Below are 7,102 nucleotides of genomic sequence, written 5' to 3' on the forward strand. Positions count from 1 at the left end.
CGTTGGACTCGTAACCGAAAGGTTGTGAGTTCAAACCCCCGAGCTGACAAGGTACAAATCTGTCGTTCTGCCCCTGAACAGGCAGTTAACCCACTGTTCCCAGGCCGTCATTGAAAATAAGAATTTGTTCTTAACTGACTTGCCTGGTTAAATAAAAGTAAAAAAAAAATAAAAAAAATTGTTGCTGACTTACAGCCCTTAATGAAGCCAGTTTGGTCTCCTTTCACAATTAGTGGCAGTGAGTCCTCTAATCTTGTGGCTAGAATTTTAGAAAGTAATTTTCTATTCACATTCAGTAGAGAAATGGGTCTGTATGAGGAACAAGACTCTGGGCATTTTCCCTTTTTGACAATAAGTGATAAGTTGGCTTCTCTCAGAGTTTGAGGGAGGTGGTCATTTGAAAATGAATGGTCAAAGATACCACGCAATGGCTCAAGGATCAGTCCATGGAGCTCCTTATAGAACTCACTACAAAACCCGTCTGGTCCTGGGGCCTTACCATTTTGCAGATTCTTAATTGCAAACATTATCTCTTCCTCAGTAATAGGGACATTAAGGAGAGACCTCAGTTCTTCGGAGATAGTAGTGAGCTCAATCTTAGAAAAAAAGGCCTCCATTAATTTGGGTGCGTCATTTGTCAGTTCTGAGGCATAGAGATTTGCATAACATTTCTTAAATTAGTCATTTATCAATTCATTTTCATATAAACGATTGCCATCGGAATCAGTAATGGTAGCAATTGACTGTGAGTCAGCTCTCCTTTAAGCTACAGTTGAAGTCGGAAGTTTACATACACTTAGGTTAGAGTCATTAAAACTCATTTTCAACCACTTCACAAATTTCTTGCTAACAAACTATAGTTTTGGCATGTCGGTTAGGACATCTACTTTGTGCATGACACAAGTAATTCTTCCAACAATTGTTTACAGACAGATTATTTAACTTATAATTCACTGTTCCACTATCCCAGTGGGTCAGAAGTTTACATACACTAAGTTGACTGTGCCTTTAACCAGTGCTCTGAAAATCACAGCTTTCCACATCATACATCGATATCTTGTAGAGCCACAGAGCTTTCTCCTTCTGCGCTTTTGACACACATGAAGTCAACATCATACCACTCCTGTTCACTCTGACCAATTCCACTTTTCCCAATTAGTCCTTTGCCATCTTCAAGACCGCAAACAGGCCAGGAAAAACATCCTTGCTCGTGAATCGCACTACAACCATAAACTGCTGTTCATTTCCAACTTTAGCCCTTTTCACTCCACTGTTCTTCACCATCATCCACTCCTTCTCACCAACCATTCTCGTACTAACAGAATCGCACAACACATCCGCTTCCGCCATTGCTACCGAGGCTGGGAAATGTCATAAGAGGTCACCGACTGTGAGAGCTGGTAGGATGAGCTACCTTTATTCAAGTGACAGCTTGTTAAACCAATGCTGGTCAGGTGTGTTGGGCCTGGTCCCAACAGGGTGCTAATTGCAATTGAATTCCCTCATTCACTCCACGTAAGACAAACGCTCAGATAGAAAGGTTGAATGAAAAGCAAATAAGTTCATGCAAATAGTGATTAAAATGTCGAAGAAAACAGACGAGGATGAAATAAGGTACTTCTAACAGATAAATAAAAAATAAAACACACGAGGGAAATTAGAAAACTAGGCTTTGGCATACAGTATGTGATACACATACACACGATTAATATTCCCAGTCTCTGGGTTCCTGGATTTAGATCACAAAGAGTGAAACCATCGATGAGAGGGGAGGGGAGGGGAGGAGAAAGCGGAGAGGGAGAGGGAGGGAGAGGAGCTCCTGGGGGATCAAATCAAATCAAAGTTTATTTGTCACGTGCGCCGAATAGAACAGGTGTAGACCTTACAGTGAAATGCTTACTTACATGCGCTAACCAATAATGCAAAAAAGGTATTAGGTGAACAATAGGTAGGTGAAGAAATAAAACAACAGTAAAAAGACAGGCTATATACAGTAGCGAGGCTATAAAAGTAGCGTGTCTACATACAGACACTGGTTAGTCAGGCTGATTGAGGTAGAATGTACATGTAGATATGGTTATCTACATGTGACTATGCGTATATGATGAACAGAGAGTAGCAGTAGCGTAAAAGAGGGGCTGGCGGGTGGTGGGTGGAACACAATGCAGATAGCCCGGTTAGCCAATGTGCAGGAGCACTGGTTGGTCGGCCCCGTTGAGGTAGTATGTACATGAATGTATAGTTAAAGTGACTATGCATATATGATAAACAGAGAGTAGCAGCAGCGTAAAAAGAGGGGTTGGGGGGGCACACAATGCAAATACTTCGGGTAGCCATTTGATTACCTGTTCAGGAGTCTTATGGTTTGGGGGTAAAAACTGTTGAGAAGCCTTTTTGTTCTAGACTTGGCACTTCGGTACCGCTTGCCATGCGGTAGTAGAGAGAACAGTCTATGACTGGGGTGGCTGGGATCTTTGACAAATTTTAGGGCCTTCCTCTGACACCGCCTGGTGTAGAGATCCTGGATGGCAGGCAGCTTAGCCCCAGTGATGTACTGGGCCGTACGCACTACCCTCTGAAGTGCCTTGTGATACAACCGGTCAGGATGCTCTCGATGTTGCAGCTGTAGAACCTTTTGAGGATCTCAGGACCCATGGCAAATCTTTTTAGTTTCCTGAGGGAGAATAGGCTTTGTCGTGCCTTCTTCACGACTGTCTTGGTGTATTTGGACCATTCTAGTTTGTTGTTGATGTGGACATCAAGGAACTTGAAGCTCTCAACCTGCTCCACTACAGCCCCGTCGATGAGAATGGGGGCGTGCTCGGTCATACTTTTCTTGTAGTCTACAATCATCTCCTTAGTCTTGGATACGTTGAGGGATAGGTTGTTATTCTGGCACCACCCGGCCAGGTCTCTGACCTCCTCCCAATAGGCTGTCTCATCGTTGTCGGTGACTGTTGTGTCATCTGCAAACGTGATGATGGTGTTGGAGTCGTGCCTGGCCATGCAGTCGTGGGTGAACAGGGAGTACAGGAGGGGACTTAGCACGCACCCCTCGGGAGCTCCAGTGTTATGATTAGCGTGGCAGATGTGTTGCTACCTACCCTCACCACCTGGGGGCGGCCCATCAGGAAGTCCAGGATCCAGTTGCAGAGGGAGGTGTCCTTTCAACACAACAGCGCATTACTGAACACCACAACAACACTAAACAATATGAAACACCAGAAGAGATTACACGCAACACACACACAAATTGCATAACACAGTAAAACACACAGCATACAAGAACCTAAACCAAAAATACATTGTGCACTACAAAAGACACATGTCCCTGCACAAACTATTCTTATTCAATAACCCACACTACATTACATAATAGCCTATGCTCTGCAAAATGACAGATGGCATACAAGGTAGCTTGAGACAGCATAAAGAGAGCATCACCAAACAGAGCTCAGCAGCAAAACCAAACGGTTCTAAACACTTCTAGTACAGTAACACAAAGGAGCAGAACACAGCATCTGGAAAACACTGAATAACATAGTGGCATACAAAAATAATCATTCATCATGAGACAATACAGCTATCAACAGAACACATGACAGTATATTACAGAACACATGAGTACAAAGCAAAGAAGTGAGAGATACATTCATGAAACATTTAGACACCGTACATCCACAAATACTACACTCTTTTTGACACACTTTTCATATTATTCTTTTTAGCATAATGGTAATAGTGATCTTTAGAAAACCTGCTCTGAGATAAGCTTGTATTATACCCAGCCCACCCCCTCTAGCTTAGCTCTGTATCTCAATAGCATGCCTATTTCTGCCCCTGCAGCCACAATAAGCCCATTCAATAAATCCAGCCTTATCACTGTGGCAGGCACACACACACACACACACACACACACAAACATGTAAACAGGCACAAGCACACACGCGTACAAAAACGCACACGCACACACACACACAACCACACACAGGAACAGACTAAATAATCCCATTGTCCTGGATACAGACCAAAACAGGCTATGCTGTTTATCTTCTACAATACTGCAGATGAGTCAAGGAGATTATGACATCATGCAGGAGAGTATTATAGCAACGCTTTGTGTTGGAGTGGTAATAACATTATTATTGATTTCAGAATGCAGGAGTATCTGCAGGGATTTCTGGAGTCATCAGACAGTGAAATGTGTGCATTGTCATTTTTATTTCAGGTGACTGTAGTGTTTAGTCAGGTGATCGAATAGGTGAGGGAATCTTGTTGCCAGATTTGGTCATCTCTCATTTGCTCCAGGCAATGTGAAGGGGGAGGCTGGATGGGTATTAAGGATGAGGCAATGGTATAAGATCCAGGCCATGTGTTGTCAATAGTTGGTTGATTAGTTCTACTTAGTATTGGGTGTCTGCGTTAGTGTTATATGATCATTGGTTTAAACAAAGAAAGCAGTTTATGTCCTCGGTGTGTCAGTGCATCGGTTCATGCTTGAGGTGCTTAGATATTGACAATAGCCTACATACAGTAGGGAAGATGTTTATATATATACTATATATATAAATACTATATGGAGACCCCTTCAAATTAGTGGATTCGGCTATTTCAGCCACACCTGATGCTGACAGATGTACACGGCCATGCAATCTCCATAGACAAACATTGGCAGTAAAATGGCTTTACTGAAGAGCTCAGTGACTTTCAATGTGGCACCGTCATAGGATGCCACCTTTGCTACAAGTTAGTTTGTCAATTTTCTGCCCTGCTAGAGCTGCCCCTGGTCAACTGTAAGTGCTGTTATTGTGAAGTGGAAATGTCTTGACCACCGAACACCTTTGGGATGATTTGGGACACCTAATCGCCCAATCGCCCAACATCAATGCCAAACCTCACTAATGCTCTTGTGGTTAAATGGAAACGAGTCCCTGCAGCAATGTTCCATTGCAAAGCCTTCCCAGAAGAGTGGAGGCTGTTATAGCAGCAAAAGGGGGGACCAACTCCATATAATGCCCATGATTTTGGGTAGAGCTGTTCAACAGCAGGTGTCCACATACTTTTGGTCATGTAGTGTGTATATATAGCCTGGCAGATTCTACTTCAAATCAAATGTATTTATATAGCCCTTCTTACATCAGCTGATATATCAAAGTGCTGTACAGAAACCCAGCCTAAAACCCCAAACAGCAAGAAATGCAGGTGTAGAAGCACAGTGGCTAGGAAAAACTCCCTAGAAAGGCCAAAACCTAGGAAGAGGAACCAGGCTATGAGGGGTGGCCTCTTCTGGCTGTGCCGGGTGGAGATTATAACAGAACATGGCCAATATGTTCAAATGTTCATAAATGACCAGCATGGTCAAATAATAGTAATCAAAGTGAACAGGTCAGGGTTCCATAGCCGCAGGCAGAACAGTTAAAATTGGAGCAGCAGCACGGCCAGGTGGACTGGGGAAACAAGGAGTCATCATGCCAGATAGTCCTGAGGCATGGTCCTAGGGCTCAGGTCCTCAGAGAGAGAGAGAGAGAGAGAGAGAGAGAGAGAGAGAGAGAGAGAGAGAGAGAGAGAGAGCATACTTAAATTCACACAGGACACCGGATAAGACAGGAGAAATACTCCAGATATAACAGACTGACCCTAGCCTCTCGACACATAAACTACTGCAGCATAAATACTGGAGGCTGAGACAGGAGGGGTCAGGAGACACTGGGGCCCCATCTGATGATACCACCGAACAGGGCCAAACAGGCAGGTTATAACTCCACCTACTCCCCCACACCACTAGAGGGGTATCTTCAACCACCCACCTACCATCCTGAGACAAGGCCGAGTATAGCCCACAAAGATCTCCGCCACGGCACAACCCAAGGGGGTGCACCAACCCAGACAGGAAGACCATGTCAGTGACTCAACCCACTCAAGTGACGCACCCCTCCTAGGGACGGCGTGGAAGAGCACCAGTAAGCAAGTGACTCAGCCCCTGTAATAGGGTTAGAGGCAGAGAATCCCAGTGGAAAGAGGGGAACCGGCCAGGCAGAGACAGCAAGGGCGGTTCGTTGCTCCAGTGCCTTTCCGTTCACCTTCACACTCCTGGGCCAGACTACACTCAATCATAGGACCTACTGAAGAGATGAGTCTTCAATAAAGACTTAAAGGTTGAGAACGAGTCTGCGTCTCTCACATGGGTAGGCAGACCTTTCCATAAATATGGAGCTCTATAGGAGGAAGCCCTGCCTCCAGCTGTTTACTTGTGCAGTAAGGTGTGTGAAGACTGTCTGCTGGCTGATCTGTCTGCTTGGACTGTTTTGGCCTATTTCCTGGTTCCTGTGAGGAGCTCCAGACACGGTGATGATTACATCACATGATTACATCAGCATTTCAGCAGGCTGTTTCCTGTCCGAATGTTCTGCTGGCTGGCCGTGTGACTCCTTCTTCCTGTCTGCTGCGATGACTCACCGATATTACCCGGACCAGAACATGTCAGATTACCTGCGGGGATGACAGACCAAACCTGTCTGAGAAAAGTAGAGAAAATGTGGAGTCGGTTGATAAAAATCAACAGAACATTCACTTTTTTGTGGTGGGGCAAATATACACTAAAAACATTTAAAGAGCCAACTGTCATTAGCTTCATATTCAGTGATTGGTCCACTCCAGTAAATTGTTTTCCAGCGACTGTGAGATGATGGTGGGATTAAATAATGGTATCAGGTGAGAATCCCCTGAAAAATATCCCAGCCCACCGTGGCCCGTGTCTCTAGCGTAGTGCTAGAGATGCTATCAGCGCTGATGGGATCTAGGCTGCGTTCCAAATTACACCCTATTCCTTATAGCGAACACTACTTTTGACCATCGCTGGTCAAAAGTAGTGCAATATAAAACGAATAACGTGTAATTTAGGATGCAGCCCTACAGTGTCCTCTACAGTGTCCTCTAGAGTGTCCTCCACAGTGTCCCTGTGCAACAGAGCAGTCCCTCTCTCCCCAGCAGTACCCCTCCTGTCCTGTCCTTACGTCTTAATTAGGAAGATAGCATCAGTGGGGGCCTGCACTGGCCAGACAGAGCCTGTCCTCAGCATATCCTCCCATTGGTTATGTACCAC

Source organism: Oncorhynchus masou, chromosome 26 (assembly GCF_036934945.1).
Source record: "Oncorhynchus masou masou isolate Uvic2021 chromosome 26, UVic_Omas_1.1, whole genome shotgun sequence".
Lineage (NCBI taxonomy): Eukaryota > Metazoa > Chordata > Actinopteri > Salmoniformes > Salmonidae > Oncorhynchus > Oncorhynchus masou.